Raw genomic sequence first — 24,895 nt, forward strand, 5'->3', positions numbered from 1 at the left:
GATTAGCACTAATTCCCTCCTTCCAGTCAGCATACTGATACCAGCCACCCTGGAGGTTTACCTGATTGTAGCTGATTAGTCCTCAGAACAGCCAATTACCACATCAACTGCTCATTTTTTAGTCACCTTCTGAGAACTTGGGAGTCAGCAACTGATTGAAAATTAGTGAACTGGAGATAAGGTTAGATTTGGGCATATAAGTAAAAGGCGAGAAGGAAATTGTAAAATGAGTCCAAAGACAAGGAAGGAACACAATTTACAGATCATAAATGACTACATCCAAATGTCTTAAAGGGCACCTGGATGACCACAAATGTAGAGATGTGGTTTCTAGATCCAATGGCCTCTTAGTAGGCATCAGGTTCACCGTGTGGTAACCAAGTAATCTCCTAATGTTTGCTAATTCTTAAAAAAAAAAAAAAAAAGAAAGAAAAAAAATCTAAATCCATTAAGACCACATTTATCAGCTTTCTCCTAGAGGTCCCATGATGGAGACTGACTGCTAATGCCTAATAGTAGACAGGAAGAGGAAGAAGGAGAGAAAAGACCCATACAATAAAAGAATTCCTGCTTTCAACCACATCAGTAACCTGGTCAGAAAAGTGACGTCACCAGGCTCTTTCCTGCTGGCAAATTCAAAAGTATGACATAATTATCTTATGAAGTTTAGAGAGTATAGAGACACATAAAGATAAAGTCAACCACTAATTTCACCACCTACGGTTAATGTTTTGTAGTATATCCTTTCATTCTTTTATGTAAGCACATACAGATGGTACATATAAATTAATATACATACAGGCACATATTACACACACAAAACTTCGAAAAACAATGGAGTTTATATTATACATCCTATTTTGCAACTTTTCCACTGAACACTTTTTCATAAAAATCTTTCCCTCTCATAAAATCTTTACCCACAAACTGTATACCCTACTAGTCAGTCAGTCAAAAATGTGGGTGCTACACTGCAGGGGTCAGGAGAAACAAGCTGAGACTCTGTGTTGAAACATTTTTAATAGTCAGACGTCTTCTGTTGATGTGGGTACCATTTGTCAGTGTAATCTCTTACCGTTGGACATTTAGCCTGCTTCCAATAATTCACTATTATAAACAATACTGGGATAGGCTGGGCACAGTGGCTCATACCAGTAATCCCTGCACTTTGGGAGGCCAAAGAGGGCAGATCACTTGAGGCCAGAAGTTCAACACTAGCCTGGCCAACATGGCAAAACCCTGTCTCTACTAAAAATACAAAAATTAGCTGGTAATTTTTGTGATAATTAGTGGTAATACGAGCTTCTAATCCCAGCTACTCAGGAGGCTGAGGCACAAGAATCACTAGAACCCAGGAGGTGGAGGATGCAGTGAGCCAAGATCATGCCACCGCACTCCAGCCTGGGGCACAGAGAGACCCGCCTTGAAAAAAAAAATACTGGGATAATAAATATAATATGCAGCTAAAACTCAGCATGTTTACAATTATTTCCTGAGAACTGATGGATCAAAGGATATGGAAAGAAAATTACATATAGAGTCAATCTGACTTCCAAAAATGTAGTGTCAAGTTATTCTGGCAGGGTATTGGGAGTGCATATCTCTCTCAAAATCTACTTGTAATATTTACCAACTAATTCAATTTATTTAAAGAAAAAAATCCTTGCCAAAAGGACATAAGACTTTATATTTAAGAAAAAACAAACTGTCAAAGAAGGACAGAAGACAGGTAAAGAAAAAGATCACTTACTTCGCCGAGAATCATGTCAAAAAGGCTAGCCAATCCAATGTGTCTGGCTCCAAGGATTTTAAGAAAATGTTGCTAAATAATGGGGGAATGGGGAGAAAAAGAATTTAATCCAAGAACATCTTTCACTTATATCTAAATTTCCTCAATTTATTCTTTCAAAAGAAGATCAACTTCTCCCTCACGTGCCCACCAAGAAAAAGAAAAGGACAAAGATGATGACCATCTTAAGTCTGAGTAACAGTCCCCTTATCAAAGGTTTAACATCAGGGGTAGAAGGGTCTGGCCCATGGATTGAGTGATTCACATTCCCAGGAAGCAAGAGGCTCATTCAAAAGAGAAATGTGGACAGACAATGCCTGGAAATGGTTTGATTTAGTGTGGAGACTAACATGGGCTTTCAAGCCGCAGACTGGGTCACAGGACAAATTTGTAACAAACGTGTCTGCCTTTCCAGCATCCAGGCTCTTCATCAGGTGATTATCCAATTTTCACCAGCAGATCCTTCTCCTTCGCTCTCAGCCACCAAATGGCTGGGTGGGGTTCGTAAAAAACTATGGGACTCACGCCCACCAAGGCCTCACATGCATCTGGCTTTAATGATTGGATCTAGGATACGCCCATGACAAGCTGGCCAGGGAGGATCTGAAAATACAGAACCATCCTGGCCAACATGGTGAAACCCTGTCTCTACCAAAAATACAAAAATTAACTGGGCATGGTGGCACACGCCTGTAGTCCCAGCTACTCGGGAGGCTGAGGCAGGAGAATCACTTGAACCCAGGAGGCGAAGGTTGCATGCAGTGAGCCAAGGTCGCGCCACTGCACTCCAGCCTGGTGACAGAGCGAGACTCCATCTTAAAACAAAAAAGAAAGAGAGAAAAAGAAAAAGAAAATACAGGAGTTTGGAGATGCTACCAGAAAGAGCCACCAGAGAAAATAAGAATGCCTATTCAAAGGTCACTGTGAGGATTAAATGGTCCCTGCTTATCATACGGGGCTCAGCTCAAATGCATGTAGAACCCAAAAATGAAATCACCACGTGGAAAGTACCACCAAGAGACAAAGAGAAACTGAGTTTTGAAGGCATTATTTACACCCTGAATCCAACTCTTCCTAGAGTCAAGATCAAAGCCTGAACTTCACAGGTGTGAGCCAACAAACTCCCCTTTGCATAAGTCAGATGTGAGGTTTTCTATCACAACTGAAAGAGTCCCTACCAAGACACAGCTCTGTCACTCAGATCTCTTCCATTCAGAGAGCAAAGAGAGAAAAGATCTAATACCTAGACGTTCTGATTCATGGCTCAGAACCAACTGACTAGGCCACAATTTCTAGTCAATATATCACAAGACCCTTAGCTGAACAATAGGACCCATGATCCCAAGTTTATGAAAGCTGTCAAATAAAAGATGGTATGGCTAACTGGCTAAAAGAGCCTTTCCAACTGCAATTTTTACACCGTTAGACCTCCTTCAAGTAGATATGCCACAGAGTACTTCAGGTGCTTTATTCTATTGTGTACATATTTGCTGTCGTCATCTTATTCCCAAGGAGGAACCCTGTCCCAGCATTCAGACACCACGTGAAAGGATGTAAAGCAAAAACCCTCAGAAATCTTTCTCTGTATGATAACATGATCAACTTTCGAGCTGAAACAGGTATTTGATCTAACCCATATCCCATGAAACTGAAAGACCAGATCTGACCTGAACTTGGCTACCCTCTTGGTTTCAATTACCGTCACTGAAACAATTTCTCTTTGATTTTACGTGCTGAAGAGCCTATTTAGAAAGTGTTCAGCTTTCGAAAACTGACAGGAAATGCTCACGTTTGCACATCTTTATTGAAATACATTCCCTGCAGGGTGAAACTTGAGGCCCCAAGGTTTAGGCTTTGATTTTTTTTTTTTTTAAACAGTTACTTATTTTCACAAATGCTCACGTGGCTTGAGGCCCCAGGGTACATTAACATGTGTGAAGATAACCAGATAATTAAAAATAGAGCTCTATACCTGCTGGAAGGCACTGTGGTACTGCAAGCTTTGCAAAGTAAGACAGCTGATGGTTACTGCTCAGTTCCTGCCCACTTCCCACCCACATGACCGGCCAAAATTGCTGCCACCTAATGGCCATCACAATGCTGTCTATTAAAACCCTGCCCTAGCAGCTATGCCCTGTTTTAAGAAACAACAACATGTTTGTTTGTAAGAAAATATTCTAAAATAAAGCAGCAGCCTCATAAGCTCTTTCCGTTATCAGTAAGTTTGAAAATCCAAAGACAACTATGGGCCCCAGAATAAACTGTGCTCGCGCACACACAAATGCATCCAACAATAGAGGGTCCATGAATTACACGCAACTTTTCTGAATTACCTTCAGTGTCTTGACTGTTCTGCAACCTTCAATTGTCATTCTCTCCCTCAAAACCCAGTTGCACAGATATTGCAGCTCCTTCAGGTGCTCCAGTATAGTCATGTGCCTTCCAAAAAGGACAGGACATACATTGGATGCAAAATGACTGCATTTGTACAGCCCAGCTCTACCAGCTCTCTAGCACACACTTAACCATCTTCGATCTCAATTTTCTCACTTGAAAACTAGGGAAATAAAACAAATCACAGTGAACTAAATCACTATAGGCAGAAGAATAAAACTAGACCTCTCTCTCTCTCACTATATACAAAAATCAAATCAAAGTGGATTGAAGACTTAAATATAAGATATGAAACTACTAGAAGAAAACACTGGGAAAATGACTGAGACACTGGTCTTGGCAAAGACTTTTTGTGTAAGACCTTAAAAGCACACGCAACCAAAGCAAAAACAGACAAATAGGGTTACATCAAGCTAAAAAGCTTCTATGTAGCCAAGGAAACAATGAACAATGTGAAGAAACCACCCACAGAATGGGAAAAAAAATCTGCAAACTATCCATCTAACAAGGGATTATTGGCCAGACTATGTAAGGAGCTCAAACAACTTAATAGCAAAAAAAAAAAAAAAAAAAAAAAAGAAAAATCTGAGTTTTATTTATTTATTTTGAGACAGAGTCTCACTCTGTCACCCAGTGTGGAGTGCAGTGGCATGATCTTGGCTCAATGCAACCTCCACCTCCCAGGATCAAGCAATTCTCTTGCCTTAACTGGGATTACGGGCACAGGCAACTAAGCCCGGCTCATTTTTGTATTTTCAGTAGAGACGGTGTTTCACCATGTTGGCCAGGCTGGTCTTGTGCTCCTCACTTCAAGTGATCTACCCACCTCAGCCTCCCAAAGTGCTGGGATTACAGGGGTGAGCCACTGTGCCTGGACCTAATCCGATTTTCAAATGGGCAAAAAATCTGAATAGATGTTTTTCAAAAGGAGACATGAAAATAGCCAGTATATGAAAAAATGCTCAACATCACTAATCACCAGAGAAATGTAAATCAAAACTACAATGAGATATTATCTCACCCCAGTCAAAATGGCTTTTATTAAAAAAACAAAACAAAACAAAACAAAAAAACAGAATAATGAATGCTGGCAAGGATGTGGAAAAATGGGAACCCTCATATACTGTTGGTGGAAATGTTAATGAGTATGACCGCTACAGAAAACAGTATAAAAGGCCCTAAAAAAAAACTGAAAATAGAACCACTAAATGATCCAGCAATTGCACTACTAGATATATGTCTGAAGGAAAGAAAATCAATATACTGGAGATACCTGCACTCCCATGTTTACTGCAGCAGTATTCACAATAGCCAAAAGATGGAATCCACCTGAGTGCTCATCCATGGATGAATGAAGAAAATATGGTACATATACACAATGGAATATTATTCAGCCATAAAAAAGAATGAAACCCTGTCATATGCAACAAAATGGATGGAACCATAGGTCATTATGTTAAGTGAAATAAGCCAAGCACAGAAAGACAAAGAGTACATGTTCTCACTCATATGTGAGCTTAAAAAGTGGATCTTATGAAGAGAGAGACGGTTATAATCTCTAGGTGGTTACCAGAGGCAGGGGAGGGGAGTGGGAGATGAAAAGAAGTTGGTTAGGCCAGGTGCAGTGGTTCACGCCTATAATACCAGCACTTTGGGGGGCCAAGGTGAGCGGATCATGAGGTCAGGAGTTCAAGACCAGCCTGGCCAACATGGTGAAACCCCATCTCTACTAAAAATACAAAAATTAGCTAGGCATGGTGGTGGGTGCCTGTAATCCCAGCTACTAGGGAGGCTGAGGCAGGAGAATCACTTAAACCTGGGAGGCAGAGGTTGCAGTGAGCCAAGATCATTGGCTCATCTCTCCAAGATCATCTCTCCATTCCAACCTGGGTGACAGGCCAAGACTTCGAAAAAAATAAAAGGGAAGGGAGTGGAGTGGAGGGGAAGGGAGGGGAAGAGAGGGGAGGGGAGGGGAGGGGAGGGCAGGGCAGGACAGGACAGGACAGGACAGGACAGGACAGGACAAGACAGGACAAGACAGGACAGGACAGGAAAGGAAAGAAAAAAGAAAGAGAAGTAGTTGGTTATTGGGTACAAACAGAAGTAAGACCTAGTGTTTGAAAAATCAATAGGGCGACTCCAGTCAACAATATTCTATTATATATTTCAAAATAGCTAGAAGAGAATAATTTAAATGATTCTGGCATAAAGAAAAGAAAAATATTTAAGGTGATACATATCCCAATTACCCTGATTTGATTTTTACACATAACATAAATGTATCAAATTATCATGTGTCCCAAAACTACGTACATTATTTATCAATTAACAAAAAAAATCAGACTGAGTTCTGCGATTAAAAAGAAAAGAAAAAAGGTCACTGTGAAGAATAAATGGCTGCTTTATATCAGATGGATCTCAGTTCATGTGCTGATATGCGTTCCATGTTCAACCAATCCACATGCCACTCCCCTCTAACTCAGCACAACACTGTTTTACTTCTTCACGGGACACACAACTCTGAAATTCTAATTTGCTGCCTTATTTATTGCCTGCTCCTCCTAACAGCAGGCATTTTCTCTGTCTTATTCACCACTTTACCCTGCGTACCTAGGCTATGTGGCACATAGCACCTTAATAAGTATCTGTAGAAGGAATAATAATCACTGATACTTACTGAGCACATGCTCTGTACAAGGATTTATCCCTTAAATGTATTAACATGTGATTGAATAAATGATGAACCTGAGATGTTTAGCACTTTCTCACACACAATTAGTACTCAATAAACGGTAGCTATTTATACCAACTCAAATTATATGATGATGTTAGCAAACACTCAGCAGGAAAGAGTAAAGGGAGTTGAGTCCCAGGAATGCAGAACTCAATTTCAGTTCTCAAGAGATGATTTTTTTTTTTTTTTTTTTTAGAGACAAGATCTGGCTCTGTTGATCAGCCTAGAGTATGGTGCTAAAATCATAGACCACTGTTAACTTCAAACTTCTGAGCTTAAACAGTCCTCCTAACTCAGCCTCCCAGACAGCTAGGACTATAGGCGCATGGCACCACACCCAGCTATTATTTTTATTTTTATTTTAGTACAGACAGGGTCTTGCTATGTTGCCCAGGCTGGTCTCAAACTCCTGGGCTCAAGCAATCCTTCTGCCTCAGTCTCTCAAAGCGCTGGGATTACAGGTAACGAGCACTGTGCCCATCCCTGATTCTTAAGGTCTAATTTTTTCTGGACTCCCCCACTTGAAGTACCCACTACCTTCAGAGAGGAGAGAGAGGAGGAGATTGTCTTCTTACTCCAATTATTCCTTAACTTATGAGTTTCTCAGATAATGTGATACAAACACAGCTTCTCAGCCAGCAGTACGCGATTCCATCTTTCCTCACTTCACAAGCTAATTTTCACCTTAAACACATCAAAAGCCAGAATATGAAGCTAAAATAGGGAGATATTCAACCTGTCATGTCTCTTTTTGACCTACACTCAGGCCCTTAGAAAAAAATTCACATTAACAGAAATCACTTCTGCCCCTCCTTTTAGCCAGGGTGTTATGTCCAAGGGTTTACTGAAGTCATAGCCACACACAGCACTCTAGAAAGACCCAAGGGCTCACCAATCAGGAGCACTCCAGTGAAAAGCCTCAGGCTGCTGGTCTGAACTGCATCTACCCTACCTCGACAAATAAAGCATCATATTTAGGTGTCTAGAGATGCAGGAGCAACGGCCAGCAGCTTTTTTGAATACTGCATACTGCTTGCTTTAAATAGAAATTCAATTGCTTAAAACACAAGAAATCATGGCCAGTGTTACACCTCTTGAGATACCACTGTTCGCCTGTTGACAGTGACTTGGAACAGGGAGGGCTGAAGCACATACCTTATCGAAGAGAGTAAGAGATACAGACAATAAAGGTCTTCCATTTCTTTAGCACCACCAGAAACAATGAACTTTGTTTCATATGACAGTGAGAAGGGCCAACAGCTAAAGTCCTCAACAGGGGCCCCCAAAGCCAGAGGTACTTGCTGAGAAAGCAAAGGGCAGATTCCACCTCCGCTGGCTGGCAGGCCCACACATTCTGCTTAACCATGTGAAACAGCCAGCTCTTACTCTGCCCGCCCCCAGGCCCAGTTATGATATTTGGGGTAGAGAGAGAATAGCAACACCAGTGACTTTTCTAGGAGGCTGTTTTATAAAAAACAGAGCTTCCAATTTTAGGCCTAAAATTGAAAAGAAAAATAGCCAGAATTAGAAGCTTGTTTTAACACAATATATTGAAAATTACAAGTTTAAACACTGGTAGCTGGGGACGGGGTATCACACCACCACATGACTTCTCAGTGAGTCATAAAAAATAGCATAGGCTTGTTTAACAGTGATCGTCCACCAGTAACAGAATTAAGAAGTCTGCTTGTGTCAAATGATGGAAAACCAAACTGACACCCCTCCTGTATTTGTTTCATCAGTGGCAGGACTGACACAAATGAATTGCAGCAGCAACCTATAAGACAGAAACATTGATAAACCTTTGTTGAAGCTAGTCAAAGGGGAAATGTTTGAAACCCTGAATATGACTCATTTTTCAGAAGTTACGTCAGTTTAACAGGAGAAATAAAAACCTTTCAACCTATTAATAAATCACTAACTGAAATAATTCTGGATTTCTAACACCTAATCTTGATTAGTATACCTTTGTGTCAAAGCAAAAGCCAAATACAAGCATTTAACAAGTTACTGCCCTTCCAGTTAGTTGAATCGCTCTGGTGGAACTAGATGAGAACAACGAAAATTAATCTTCAGGCCTAGATGGATACTGTCATGATAATAAGATAATAAAGACCTCCCTAAAGGACTTCTGGGTATCATAAATTATATAACAAATCTACTTCTGCCAGGGAGCCAGGATTAACTCCTATTCACCCAGGTTACAACTCACTATTGCCAATGGGCTTACTGAAGTGGAAGTATCATTATCTACCACTGCTCAGCAAAAGGCAGAGTCATCCTTCTCACTGCAAATGAGTTTGCTGACACCAACTACTCACTGTAAGAGAAGTCAACCTAATCATCTTAAAAACAACTTTGATACTTGTTTTTCCAGGCCAAAAACATATTTTAAGAACCAGAAAAGAAAATGCTTCATAATTTCTCCCTCCCAGTAAGTCCTTCTCACAGAATTTTTTAAGTGCCTAAGAAGGCATTTATTTTATTAAGATACTTTACTATGTCTATTGTGCATCCAAGGCTTAAATGCATTATACGTTATTTATTCCCTTGGGACAAAAACATTCATGGCTCCCAAGCAAAAGTACACAGAACAGAAAGGCTGTTGTTGTTTTAGTGACAGCATCTTAGACTGCAAGCTCCAAGAAGACAGGGAAAGTGTATGGTGACACAAAAAGGGCCAACTTGGCATGATGTGGAGGCTAACACCTGCAGTCCCAGCACTGTGGGAGACCAAGGCAGGAGGACTGCTTCAGTCCAGTAGTTCAAGACCAGCTTAGGCAACATAGGGAGATCCAGTCTCTACAAAAACACAAATAAAAAAATTAGCCAGTCGTGGTGGTGCGTGTCTCTGGTCCTAGCTATGTGGGAGACTGAAGTGGGAGGATCCCGTGGGCCCAGGGGGCTTAGACTTCGGTGAGCAGTGATCATGCCACTGTACTCCAGCCTGGGTGACAGAGTAAGACCCTGTCTCAGTCTCAAAAAAAAAAAAAAAGAAAAGAAAAGAAAAGAAAACAGCTAACTGGCATCTGAGATACTTTCTAAAGAATCAAATGAAAAATAAGTGCCTACTATGTCCCCAGTGCACTGCACAAATTTACCTAAATGGAGAGTACTACCACTTTTACATAATAATGTCCACAAATAGTTACCTAAGGTTTACTACGTACCAGGCATCATTCTCAAAACATTTTTACACATATCAACTAATAAAACAATCCAACACCCCTATAATAATACCCTAGGTATTATTATACCCTGCCTCCTAGGGTATTATTATAGGGGTGTTGGATTGGTAGCAGTAAAGCCAAAATTCAAATTCTTAAATTAATAATGCTTTTCAAAGCTATTTTTTTAAAGTCTGGAGGTTTAAATTGCTTCTTTCAAAACAGCACACTCTGACAGAGTGGGTTTTTTTGTTTGCTTTGCTGTGCATAAGTCTTTGAGTTACTGAGAAATCAAACTTTAACTACAACCTTCAGTGAGAAATACATTTTATATCCTTACCCAACGCACACATATAAATCCATGTACAACTCAAAAGTTCCATGAATATTTACACTTTTAAATATGCACCCAAGCCTGGGCAACACAGTGATACTCCATCTCTACAAAAATTTTTTTAAAAGTAGGTGAGTGTGGTGGTAATGCACACCTCTAGTCCCAGCTACTCAGGAGGCTGAGGGGAGAGAATAACTTGAGCCCAGGAGTTTGAGGTTACAGTGAGCGATGAGTATGCCACTGCACTCCAGCCTGGGTGAGGACAGAGCAAGACCCTGTCTCAAAAATAAATAAATAAATAAATAAATAAATAAATAAACTACCCAATATTTACCCTTACTTCTATGATGCACTGATTTGCATTATTTTCTTTTTCTTTTTTTTATTTTTAATTGTTGGTTATAACCCACCAATGAACTATGACCCACTGCTTCAAAATCTCAACTGGGCTTGATGAAGGCTCCCTCCAATATCTGCCTGACACAACGTTAGGCATTTTACAGTCATGATAGCATTTACTCTCCACAGCTTCTCTCGGAGGTTCCTATTGCTACCCCTATTTTACAGATGAGGAAATAAACTCAGAAATAAAGCAGCTTATGCAAGCCCCTACTCTGTGACAGAGACAGAGGAAACTCGCCAAACATTTCATCTGCTCCCCTAATTTCCAAGCACCCTTTCAGTTAGGTGGGGAAATATGTTTACTTCTGACCATTGGGCTGTGGGCAGAAATGACACAATAAGCTGTAGGCAGATGGGATACTTGTGTCTCCAGGCGCAAGTAGAGCTGGCACATGACATCCAAGACATCTTTTTCTCTGCCATGATGAACCAAGACAGTGACCAATAAAGTACAGATGTATAGTTACAAGACAGTAGAACCTACATCAACCTGGGTCTCTGAATGACTATATGGAACAGAGCGCTGTTCCACCTGTTGACCCGTGTGGGACATACAAATAATAAAGTTTTATCAGATTAAGCCAAAATTTTTAAGTTCTAACTCTTGAATATCTACCTCTTCTCAGTAACTCTACAGTGACTGACTGAGCTTGGCCCCCTATCACTTATATTGCAAGACCCTCACAAATGGTTTTATCTATTTCAGGGATTGTTCCCTCCAATCTATCTCTCTTCCACACTGCCACTGGAGTGACCTTTCTAACACATACACACATACAATATGTGAGCATGCCATGTCTCTACTGAAAATAATTTCATAATTCTCCTTCACCTACAGAATAAAACCCAAACTTAACAAGGCATACATCTGGATTTGGCCTCATCTATTGTCAATACTCTCCCTCTCTCATTCTGAGTACCTTGGGCATACTGAAACATCTGCCATTCCACAGGATGTCATGGCCTCTCCTGTCTCTGCGGTCTTATACACTGTTATCACTGGCTCAGATTCCCTCCCCATTCCTTTCTCTAGTCTTGCTCTTTCCTGCCTTGTGCTCAGATTTGACTTCCCACAGGATTCCTGACTGACTGAGAGCCTCTCTGCCTCTCAGCACCTTCATTTACAGCACTGCTATTTTTATAGCACTGGTTTTACAATATTTTCTAATTGTTGCTGTCTAATGTTTCAACTAGACGATAAGGTCCTTAAGAGCAAGATCTCTAACAGGCACTAAAATTTGTTGGAATAAGTAGCTGGCAGCATATAAACACATTTCTTCTTCCTGAAGCACCATGTATCCAATACTAGGGTGTCTTTCAGAAAAATTCAGACTACATACACTTCACTTTAAATACAACCATGAAAGCATTACATTTTGGAGGCCAACATTTTTTAGCTTACAAAACTGGTTTTTAGTTTCAGAAGTACCCTATGAATGATCCACATTCTGTCTGAGAAAGCCAGTCTTTTGCTCATAGATTTCTAACTTGAAAATTACAAAATCTGTTCTTCTTAGGGAGAAAATATCTTGTACAGGTTTAGTATCCCTTATCCCAAACGCTTGGAACCAGAAGTGTTCTTTCTGGATTTTGAATTTCAGATTTTGGAGCATTAACAGTAGAAACTTACCAGTAGAGCACCCCAATTCAAAAATCTGAAATCTGAAATTCTTCAATGAGCATTTCTTTTGGGCCTCATGTCAGGACTCAAAAAGTTCTGAATTTTGGAGCATTTCAGATTTCAGAGTTTCAGTACCTTCAGTACTTTAAAAGTGTGTTTTTAAAGGTTTTGTTTTATGAAACTGCTATCATAATTGAAAATTCTTTTGCTTAAGTAGGTTGTATCAGAAGTACTAAATACTGGAGATCTTTAGAACTCTCTGTTGAGTGAATCAATTGAAGTACTGTATGCAAATAGTAAATATGCAAATCATAAAGGGGAGGAGCTTAGGCCAAACTGCTCAGAGGGAAGGAAAAACAGGTTTCCTTCCAAATGGGGAGAAGGCAACTGGAAAGATTTTTACCTGTTGCATAACTTTTGATTATCTCTTTCTGCTAGTCCAACCAATGGTTGACAGCTGTAAACTTGGAAAAGCAAATGCACTGATAAATTAAGCAATTCCAGCTCTTTGACTAGGAAAGTTTTAAAGTCAGGGTTAAAGATTAAGTCAATTAAACTTTTTTTAAAGTTACCATGAAAATTCAAGTTTCTAACATTCTAAAAGGACTTTATTTTAGGAGTAAAAAGATTCTGGATAAACTGAAAGGTTATTCCACCATGAGAAGACCATGATAAGTGGTGCAGGAAACATGTAAGAATGGCTTACAAAGGTACTGACCTCTGCCACTATGTTTGTACATCTTTCCTTCTGACTCTGTCATATCTTAAGTTTTTAAATGTGTGGTCTTCAATGCTCATACTTCTTATGGAGATTACACGACCATGGAGACAATTATTTGTATGATGGGGAAAGAACAGTCTTTCATGTGGCTCCCATCTTTAACAGCCCAACTGCTCAGCTACCCACAAAAGATCTTAACCAAGACATACTGATCCAATGGCAATTTCCCAAGAAGAGAAGAAAACAAACAGCCCCACTCTAGCTTTGCAAAACCTGGTCTGCAGACTAAAGGCAAATGTCACAACTCGGCCCCTCCCCTTTCAGAATGTATCCAGACTCCTCAGCCATTGCCTACACATAATGACTAACTTCCGCACCAAGGGAAATGGGCTGTTTTAGAAACTTGACATCTACAAGCAAGGTGGTCTTGTCATTTTTATATCCAAGGAGAAAAGTAAGTTGCTTAGTTTGAACTCAAAATCTGCTCAAAGGATGCTTGCTGCATGTCATCAATTAGATTGTAGTGGGAAGGCAGATTTTTTATCCTGCAAAGCATAGCCTTCAGTAAAAGCCTTTTTCCCCCTTGCCAATGTGCCCAATGACACAGGTCATGATCTCTCTCTGGAGACAAGAATGACAAAATCAAAATTTACAAAGTTTGAGGAATTGAGGCAAAGATCCCACCTCAGCTGGGAAACATCTGGCAGTTTCTCATTATGAAGTAGTGTAGAAACCTTGTATTAAGTAAAAGAAGTAAGTCTGAGGTTGCAGTGAATCATGATTACGCCACTGCACTCAGCCTGGGCGACACAGTGAGAGACCCTGTCTCAAAATAAGTAAATAAAATAAAGTAGGAGAATATTCTTGGGCTATATCACTGCCACCGTTTTGTTCTATTTTAATCTTCACTAGTAATACTTGGCACAGAAAGATACCAGACTTGGAACCATCTTTATAGCAATTGTTTAAAACTAAAATTTGAAACACTAAATAACTATTACAAGGAGCTATACCAGATCTATGGCCCTTTATACCATGTTAATTTAGAACAAAATCATTTGCAAAACACAGACCAACACTTAAACATAGATAATGAAGGATGACAGTGTTAAGATACTGTCTAGGGATTACAGGTAATTAAGGCTTAAAAAAAAAACTCAAAAAACCACAGAGGACATCTGAAAGCAGCTTTCTCAGCTTCTATTGCTCAACAGAGATTTCCGTTTTATTCTGGGTTTTACTCAAAAAGAAAGTACCTCCCACAGTAGTCTGTATTATTTCTGCCACTATTCGTTTTCTTTCTCAAGACCCCGCTATGTTGAATTATGAGCAATATGACAAAGTGAAATGAGATTTTAAATACTGCCTATCTCAATCTTTAATGTCATTTTAGGGCACATGTCACACTGCCCCTTTAAAGCAGTTTCCAGGAGTAATGTACAGGTCAGCTCTTGAGATGGGACAAAGCTTTGAATTCATGTACTGGATTGGGTTCAAGAAGCAATTAGGCTTTTTCTCCCACCCCAACAGAACAAGTCAGACCCTAACTTAACTTCTAACATGGAAAGTCCCAACATTAAACAATGAGGAACCAAGGAGCAATCCAGGTTGCAGGGAAACTGCTGGTGAAAGAGGAAACATTATTCAGTTTTTCATCGGGAAAAAAAAAAGCCACCACTACTAATGTCTATGATGTTTTAAATTCTACATAGCCTATTTCTGGGTATTTTTGCCATGAATGCAAAAAAAGAAATTTGTCAATTTGCTTGAGTTAGTCAAGTGTTTTTTTTTTGCCTAAGACTTCTGAAGGCAAGTCTTTAAATCCTGAAATTTGGACCTGCCCAACTTTGACCATCACCACAAAGACTTTAAGGTGCAGCATTGCACTAGAGTTATTGAGTCTTGGAACCTACAAACTTCAGCCATCACATCCCATCTTTACCATACCATCTACTGTTTACCTAATATTTTTCTTAAAAGCTTTTTTAAGAACTGTATCTATTGCTAAATAAAAATGATAGAGGCTATGGTTCTGGACTAAGCTCCTGTACTAGGCTCCAAGAGATCAGACTAAAAATCAAAATGGAGTCACTCATGCCCAAACTAAGTTTGTTATCTGACCTTCCGAGAAACCAAGAAAAAGAGATAATATCCAACTTCCCAAACTGCAAGTTTAAATCTTCAATTGGCATGACAATAAAGTTCCCTAGCTTTTCCTTACACACAAACACAAAAGTCAGAAGTAATCTGATGTTAACTAATCACTTATTTATCTATTGTTCTGTCTCCCTGTCCTGCCTTACAAGAAAAGTAGCTTTGAAAGGACTGATACACTCTTTGTTCTTTGCTTCTGCTTTCTTCAGCCCTTCCATCTATAAAGCCAACTCCTGCTTAGCTCATCTAAACACTTATTCTATATTATGGAATGAAACATTGCCCAATTCTAGAATTGCAATACAGCCAATTGAGATGTGGAAACTAAATTGGTCACAATTTTGTCTTTTGACATGACTTTCGTATCATCCTAAGCACTACTGTCCATGAATTCATATGTGTGATGTGATAGTTATGTTTTCATTCATACACATTAAAAAACAGAACTAGTAAACGAAAAGTATTCATCAAGTAACACCAAAAATCATCTCATGCACCATCAGCAGTACAAAAAACACGAGTGTTCATTTCAGCAGCACATAAATTACAAGTGTAACCAAAGCCACACTTTGAGAAACAGTGATTTAGTCTTAAATCCTTTATGTCATAGTTAAAGAAACAGATTGAGAGGGGATGTGATCTGACCAAGGAAAAACAGCAATGGTGGCAGGGTCTAGACTAGAACTAAGAACTTAGTCCAGTGGCAGTACCACTATGGTAAATTCTCTTGGTAGTTGAGCTACAGGAAGAATTAGAGACCTGGCCTCAGAGGAATTGACCAAGTAAACTCTAAGCAGTCAGGAAGCCCTTTTGCATGTGGATTTGGGCTTTTCACTTTATCTGAGACTGTCAAACATTATTTAGACTGGCCGAAATAAATCTATTTCCTTTCCCAAAGTCTAATGTGGTTTTGCCCAACTCACTGAACCTCAAGGCATACAGCCAAAGATAAAAATGTCTCCTGGATCAGTTTCCCAATTTTTGATCCTACAGTATCTTGGCCCCTGTCCCCATTGCTAGACTCATACAAGCTCTATAGGGTTTCAGGAGGAAGATTTTCCATCTCTGGATTTTAGGCCAGCTTTGGAAACACACTGGAAGTTTCCATTACAGAGTCACTAGTGTATTTCCCAGATACCCAGAGGACAGGTTTTATTTTCAAATGATAGATAACTTGTGTCTACTGTGTGCCTAGCAATCTTTTATACACTGTCCTATAAACTGACTATAAGAGGAGGTAAAATTGGCTCCTTGGGAGTCTCTTTAGCTGGCATCCAGGTGGGCATAGCAATGGATGCCTTGTAGCCAATAATAGCTAATGCTATGAAATGTTTGTTTATATGCCTGGCACTGTCCCATGTCTGTCAAATGCACTATCTTATTGAATCCTCACAACTATTTACTGTAATTATCCTCACTCCATACTTGAGGAAACTGAGGCTTAGAGAGAGAAGTGGCTCATCCAAGGTCAAGTGGCAAGTAGGTGATAAAGTTCAGATTTAAACCCAGACTGACTCTAGAACCTATACTCTCTTAACCAATGTACTATGTACATCTATTTTTTGTTTGTTTGTTTGTTTTTGAGATGGGGTCTCACTTTGTCGCTGAGGGTGGAGTGCAGTGGCACGATCACAGCTCACTACAGCTTCAACTTTCTGGGTTTGGGCGATTCTCCTCAGTCTCCCAAGTAGCTGGGACCACAGGCACGCAACACCAGGCCTGGCTAACTTTTGTATTTTCTGTAGAGACAGGGTTTCGCCATGTTGCTCAGGCTGGTTTTGAACTCGTAGGCTTAAATGATCCTCCCTGCTAGGCCTCGCAAAGTGCTGCGACTACAGGCATAAGCCACTGTGCCTGGCCCACTATGTACAGCTAAACCTTTTTAAAAGTCATAGTAAAAGGTAACATGGGCCAGACACGGTGGCTCACACCTGTAATCCCAAAACTTTGGAAGGCCCCGGCGAGTGGATCACTTGAGGTCAGGAGTTTGAGACCAGTCTGGCCAATATAGTTAAATGCTGTTTCTTCTAAAAATACAAAAATTAGCCAGGGGCAGGCACAGAGGCTCACGTCTGTAATTTCAGCACTTTGGGCGGCTGAGGTGGACAGATCACTTGAGGTCATGAATTTGAGACCAGTCTGGCCAACATAGTGAAACCCCATCTCTACTAAAAATACAAAATTTAGCCGGGCATGGTGGCACATGCCTGTAATCCCAACTACTCGGGAGGCTGAGGCAGAGCTGGAGCCCAAAAGGCAGAGGTTGCAGTGAGCCAAGATTGCACCACTGCATCCCAGCCTGGGCAACAGAGCAAGATTGTCTCAAAAAATATATATAGCCAGGCATGGTGGCACATGCCTGTAATCCCAACTGCTCAAGAGGCTGAGGTGGGAGACTCGCTTGAACTCAGGAGGGAGAGATTGCAGTGTGCCGAGATCGTGCCACTGCACTCCAGGCTGGACAACAGAGTGAGACTCTGTCTCGGGGGAAAAAAAATAGTAACATGAAATCTGCATTATAAATAAGCTTGTTTCTTGCATTAGGAAACTCTAGACCTAATGCACCTTTGAAGTTAAGAATACTGCATAATCTGGGAAAGCCATTTCACACTGATTGAAGGAAGATTTTGCTCCTTATAATCTAAAGCTAATCAATTTGCAGTATCTGGTATGTCAAGAAATGTCAATTGTTAATTATTTAAATCAACTTTAGGTAGCCTTACTACATTACTACTCACAAGATACAAAACTGGAGTACTAATGTTGTATAAGAAAAATATATTTGGTCTTTGTTTCTTGTTCCTGCCAGAGCTCCTAAAACCCTTGGAATTTTCTGACTGTCTTGTGTTATTCATGAAGAACCCTCTGGAGCACATGCCAGAGTTTATGCTAACAAGGTGATTTCACCACGGGCCCTTATAGTTTCCAGTGAAGGGCTGGCCAAGCCAGAAAGACCAAGCACATGATTAGGCTTCAAAGCTCTATTTTCTGAGCTCCAGGGAGGGAAGGGCTGGCTAGAGACAAAGTTCAATCACCAATGGTCAATGATCATGCCTATATAATGAAACCTCAATTAAAACTCCGAAACAATGAGGCTGGGAGAGCTTCCGGGTTGGTAAAAGCATCTAAGAGCTAGGAGTGGCACACCAGAAGGGGCATGGAAGCTCTGCACCCCCTAACTCATATCTTGCCCTATGCGTCTCCTTCCATTCAGCTGTTCCTGAGTTATAAATAAATCCTTTATAACAAAACTGTAATCCTAAATATCATGCTTTACTGAGTTCTGTGACTCATGCTAGCAAATTATCAAACCTGGGACGGGGGCGGGGGTCATGGGAACATCCAAATTTATGGTCTCCTGGGCAGAAGTATGGGTATTGTAGGAATATCCAATGCCTACAGCTGGCATCTGAAGTGGGGCAATTTTGAGGGAATGAGTAAGTAATATGTGGGGTCTCAGGGTCTGGGGGCCCACACCTGTAATCCCAGAGCTTTGAGAGGCCAAGAGGATCACTTGAGGCAGGAGTTTGAGACCAGCCTGGGCAACATAGTAAGACCTCATCTCTACAAAAAAAATTTTCTTTTTTAAATTAGCCAGCCGTGGTGGCATGTGCCTCTGGTCCTAGCTACTTGGGAGGCTTAGGTGGGAAGATCACTTGAGCCCAGGAGTCTGAAATGACAGTGAGCTATGATAGTACCACTGCATTCTAGCCTGGGCAACAGGGCAAGACCCGGTCTCTGTAAACAAAAAACAAAATTAACATGTGGGGTCTATGCTAACTCCACACAGAAACAGAACTGAACTGGTGGACACTCAACTGCTGCCCAAGAACTGTTGGAATGATATAATTTTAATAACCTCATTAAGAGGTCCACACTAAAAGTAACCATCCTGATGCTCAGAAGCCACTTCCCTGCTTGATTTAATCATTAAAGCTACACGTGTCACCAATTCAGAGCACTGCTTGTAGGATGGCACTAGTAGAAAATCAGGTCCTATGGACAATTTTTTAATTTTTAAAGAAGAAAGGCTAAACTAATTTGGCCTGCCAAAGAGAATGTGGATGTCGTACAAATGTGAAGTCAAAAATGATTTTTTTTGGGGGGGGAGGGTGGCACTCTTATCACCCAGGCTGGAGGGCAGTGGCTCAACCTCAGCTCACTGCAACCTCTGCTGCCCGGGTTCAAGCAATTCTCCTGCCTCATCCTCCCGAGTGGCTGGGATTACAGGCGCCTGCCACTGTGCCTGGTTAATTTGCGTATTTTTAGTAGAGACAAGGTTTCACCATCTTGGCCAGGCTGGTCTTCAACTCCTGAACTCATGATCCTCCCACCTCAACCTCCCAAAGTGCTGGGATTACAAGTGTGAGCCACTGTGCCCAGCCGATTTTCTTTAATTAGTAGTTTTTTTTTTCACATTACAGTTTCCACAAGAGAATCATTCATTACCTCAATAACTGACATATAACTGTTCCATTTGGATAGCAAACATTGTTAAATGTCAAAAGCAACGACCCAGTGTTCTCTAACCACACACTCTAATGCACACAAATAATTATAATATCTCTTGTTTACCAACTTCTGATTTGTCAAAATAAAGCCCTAAGAGAGGATCTCGGGGGTGTGGGGGGAATTGGGCCAACAGTCCATAAGCATGATCGGTCTCCAAGATAGGAGGTTAAGTTGTCAGAGAGGAGTACGTGTAGCGTGGCTGGCCTTTGAGAGGGCTCAGTGGTGTTGATGGTGATACTGTGGGCTGGATGTGGACTGGGGAGAAATACCTATCAGTGGTCTAGCTGGGACCAGGGATAACTCCAGATCATGGTTGATTAGTCCATCTTGAAGACCAATTTGGCCAAACCAGCCACTGTGTCCCTGCACTCATCCCTCTTAGGCAGAAATATGCTTTCCAATTAGGGGAGAGATGACTTGTAGTCAGAGCCCTGGCCAGGGCCAATGCACTGCCCAACTCCACAGGGCCCTGTCCCCTCCCTGTGAATGGCATTCCCTGGAGTTGGCCAATCTTGTGGCCAATCCCTACCCTCTGTCCCCAGTAAGTGCACTGTTAGTATTTTCCACCCTCTCCCAGCTAGACCACTCATGGGCTTTTCTGCCAGTCCCCAATACCACCACCACCGTGCCGTCTCAAAGGCAGCGACCCTACACATACTCATCTGCGCCAACTTAACTTCTCGTCTTAATGCTCTCGAAGTCTTTAGGCTTTTAGCTTTTATAAAAAGTCAGGAAACTCTCAAGCAGAATGCTCTTCACCATGGTCATGAGATACACCATTTTGAGTAAGTGACTGAACAAGTGACTAGTTATTTCAAAGAACAACTAATTTTCTAAAAGAAAATGAACCTGACAACATTCTCAAAGGCAGACACAGAGCATTCACCCCAACTCTCCACACTCTCTAATTCCACTTACTGAGAAGGAAGGAAATGTCACAACTGGGAAAACATCTCCTCAGAGGGCCTAAGACTTCCAGTGTGCCCATGGACGCTGTCTCGTAGGACCCACACTGCTAGAGTCCCGTTGCCCTCACTGTAATGGTATTCCTCATCTCCCCCTCCTGTTTAAAGACGACTTCCTAGGCATGTCATTAAGCAGACATAAAGCAACTATTTAATTGAAAGCCAACTTGCTTTACAGATATTTTTTAAAAACAAGGAATGCACGGCCATGGTGGTTATTTACACAGAGCTGTTCAAAAGCTGTTCTGTCCATAGAGCCACCTGGATTTTCCTCTTCAGATTCCAGGGCAGGTCACAGGAAATGGAAGTCTGTCTCAGCATTCTGCACAGGTGTTCGAGAGCATGCTCACTTGCTTATCTGAAAAACACTGTACTGACCATTTTGAGGTTTGATTTGGGGAAAAAAATAAAACTTGCAGGGATAATGCCTCAACTCCTATTTGAAGGTAATATGGTCTCTTTCAGAACGATTCTGAAGAAAAAAGGCCAGCTCTCTATTAAGTATCCACAACCACTACTAAAACTAAGAAGCCTCCCACCCCATTACCCATTAATAACGTTGCTTTGCATATGCTTCACTACAAGGAATCTTCTTTGAAAGATAGTTTGTGACAAAATGTTTGAGTACTGAACCCAAGAATACAGAGTCCAAACACCAAGGGTTCAATTAAACTCGAACTTATTGAGTGCCTACACTGACTTGTTTGAAGAGATATAGTGCAACAGGGAGAAGAATAATTAGTGAAGAGAAGGCCTGATTCTAGCCCTGCTGCTGCCGCCTATAGCTTGCTCTGTAACTTTGAGCATTTACTCATCTTTTTTTTTTTTTTTTTTTTTTAATAAGACAGGGTCTCGGCCAGGCGCGGTGGCTCAAGCCTGTAATCTCAGCACTTTGGGAGGCCCAGGCGGGTGAATCACGAGGTCAACAGATCGAGACCATCCTGGTCAACATGGTGAAACCCCATCTCTACTAAAAATACAAAAAATTAGCTGGGCATGGTGGCACGTGCCTGTAATCCCAGCTGCTCAGGAGGCTGAGGCAAGAGAATTGCCTGAACCCAGGAGACGGAGGTTGCGGTGAGCTGAGATCGCGCCATTGCACTCCAGCCTGGGTAACAAGAGCGAGACTCCGTCTCAAAAAAAAAAAAAAAAAAAGACAGGGTCTCACTCTGTCACCCAGGTTAGAGTACAGCGGTGCTGTACTCGACATGCTGCCTCGGCCACCTAAGCAGCTGACACTACAGGGGCACAACACCATGCCCAGCTCCTTTTTCTTATTTCTTGTAAAATGGGATCTCACTGTGTTGCCCAGGCTGGTCTCAAATTCCTGGAATCAAGTGATTGTCCTGCCTCATCCAAAGTACTGGGATTACAAGCATGCAGTGCACTACCATGCCCAGCCTACTCATGTTTCTTGATTTCTGTTTTCCCACTAAACAACACCACTTTTCAACCTGTTTTCAGCCTCAGAACATTTTCTTATAGGGTAGTCCAATATAACAAGATTACAGTAACTTTTCACACACTGAAGTAGTAACGTGAAACGGAAGGAAAACAGCAAAACCCCCTCATCCCTGCCACAAGCATACTTCAACAATGGCCAGAGAGGGCTCCTCAAAGCCCAGCTTGAAATAAACACCAAATATGCTAAAATTCTGCAAAAGGATCTGACTTTTTCCTGCTTCTCCTAATGTCAGGAAGAGGAATTAACAGCATTCAATGTAGTAATGCTATGTCTTGAGACTTGTTCAGAATCAAAATTACAGAACACATACTCACCCACTTTAGGCAAACACTGCATAGAGTTCAAACCCACCATGAATGAGTAACCCAATTCTGTTGCTTGTGTGGGAACAATCTGCTACTAAAATAAAGGGGCAGGCCAGCTGTGGTGGCTTATGCCTGTAATCCCAGACTTTGGGAGGCTAAGGCAGTCAGATCACTTGAGGTGAGGAGTTCGAGACTAGCCTGGGAAACTCAGCGAAACTCCATCTCTACTAAAAATATAATAAATTAGTTGGGCATTGTGGTGCATGCCTGTAGTCTCAGTTACTCAGCAGGGCTGAGGCAGGAGGATCGCTTGAGCCTAGGAGGTTGAGGCTGCAGTAAGCTCTGATCATACTACTGCATTCCAGTCTGGGCCAGAGTGAGACTCTGTCTCAAAAAATAAATAAAAACATAATAAATTAAAAAGAGGCAGTTCTTTCCAACACTTTCTCTTGGACCAACAGGCAGAAAGAGGGGCAGTGGCTCCAAGATACTAAGTGTCTCAAAAATGAAGAGTGCCACACTATACACTGCTGCTATCTGAGATCCTTAGTCAGTCATCAGACCTGGTCTGAATCTGCAGGCCCAAGTGACAGAATTATTTCTAGTCACCAGGTCCTGCGGTTGAGCCCTCAAAGAGGGCAGGGCACAAAAGAATCAGGGACGATGCTTCCCAACACTATGTCATCTAAGTTTCTGTGTGGCAATTCAATCCTAAGCCCAGCAACATAACACAGCTCAAAGGACACTCTTGAACAAGGCCAAGCCCTCAGGAAGGTAGGAGGAGTCATCAACAGTCTGCCTTTGCATTCAACCAGGCTGGTATCCAGGCACTGGGCATAGGTGACTTATTTTGCCACAAGAGCTAATCACCACCTCAGGACTGAGGTGGTGATTTACTAAGCTTTACTAACCTTCCCCATTCTGATTTATATTTAAAGAAGGTCTCATTTGCACACATCTTAAAGAAAATGATTTGGCATTTCCCTCTCTGCCATTCTCTTCTTTCAACATATCACAACTTCAAAGAGTAAGAGTTTGAGCCACTTCTAACCTTTTCTCTCATTTTCAGTGCAATCGGCCATCTGTGTCAACAGGTTCTACATCAGCAGATTCGACCAACCGCAGATCAAAAATATTTGGAAAATACATACATAATAATACAACAATAAAAATATGAATTTTTAAAAATACAGTATAGCAACTATTTCCATACCATTTACATTGTATTTGGCTGTTGTTTTTGAGATGGGGTCCTGCTCTGTCACCTAGGCTGGAGTTCAGTGGCTCCATCATGGCTCACTACAGCCTCGACTTCCTGGGCTCCAGCAATTCTCTTGCCTTAGTGACCCCAGTAGCTGGGACTTCAGGCATGCAGCACCATGCCTGGCTAAGTTTTTAAAATTTTTTTGTAGAGACAGGGTCTGACTATGTTGCCTAAAGCTAGACTTGAACTCCTGGCCTCCAAGCCATCCTCCTACCTCAGCCTCCTAATGTGCTGAGATTACAGGAATGAGTCATCACATCCAACCTGTATTAGGTATTATAGGTAATCTAGAAATGCCTCCAAGTAGCTGAGATTACAGATGTGCATCACCGTTACTCCCTGCACCTTCCCATATACTACCACTTTATATAACAGCCTTCATCATTTGTAAGTTTTGGTATCCAAGGGGTCCAAAACCAATCCCCCAAGATACGAAGGGGATGTAAATAAGTTATGCTTTAGTTTGTAATTATTTACTAATTAAATGGTCAAGTTCTGTAGTAATCTCTTCCCACCACCCAAAAGAAATAGGACTCATCATCATCTAGAAAAACAAACATAAGAACTAGTGAAACTAGATTGAAACTGAAAGACACTAACTCAATTAACCCTGGTCCATTGTGCAAAGAGCTTCAGAATAGTCCCAACATTGAGGGAGAACAGATTCTGGTTCACTGGTATCAACATCTATAAACAGACACAAAGAGATAATTTTCAGTTATCAAGACCTGGGGAGACAGGAGTTACCACATCATTACCATCGTTTCAACCTAAGCTACCACTTCTTGGCCTCAAAACAACTGGCAGCTAGTATACAACGAACTCTCCTTCCTACAGCACATGTAAACAGTCCCTGACTATTTCAAGTACTCATATAACAATTCTGTTTTTCACTTCCAGTATTTGTTCAATAAATTGCATGAGCTATTCAATACTTTATTATAAAACAGCCTTGTTAGATACATTTGCCCAACTGCAGGCTAACATTCTTGGCATGTTTAAGGGAGCCTAGGCTAAGCTATGAGGTTCGGTAGGTAAGGTATACTAAATGCATTTTTTTTTTTTTTT

The 24,895-nt window shown here is 41.2% G+C and overlaps 1 protein-coding gene across 4 annotated transcripts in view; it reads right to left on the minus strand.

Moving 5' to 3' along the window:
* DCUN1D3 (defective in cullin neddylation 1 domain containing 3) overlaps nt 1-24,895 on the minus strand; it is a 46,421-nt gene that overhangs the window by 16,907 nt on the left and 4,619 nt on the right. The gene's annotated exons all lie outside the window — the stretch shown is intronic.

This window comes from Cebus imitator, unplaced genomic scaffold, assembly GCF_001604975.1.
Source record: "Cebus imitator isolate Cc_AM_T3 unplaced genomic scaffold, Cebus_imitator-1.0 Scaffold85, whole genome shotgun sequence".
Taxonomy (NCBI): Eukaryota; Metazoa; Chordata; class Mammalia; order Primates; family Cebidae; genus Cebus; species Cebus imitator.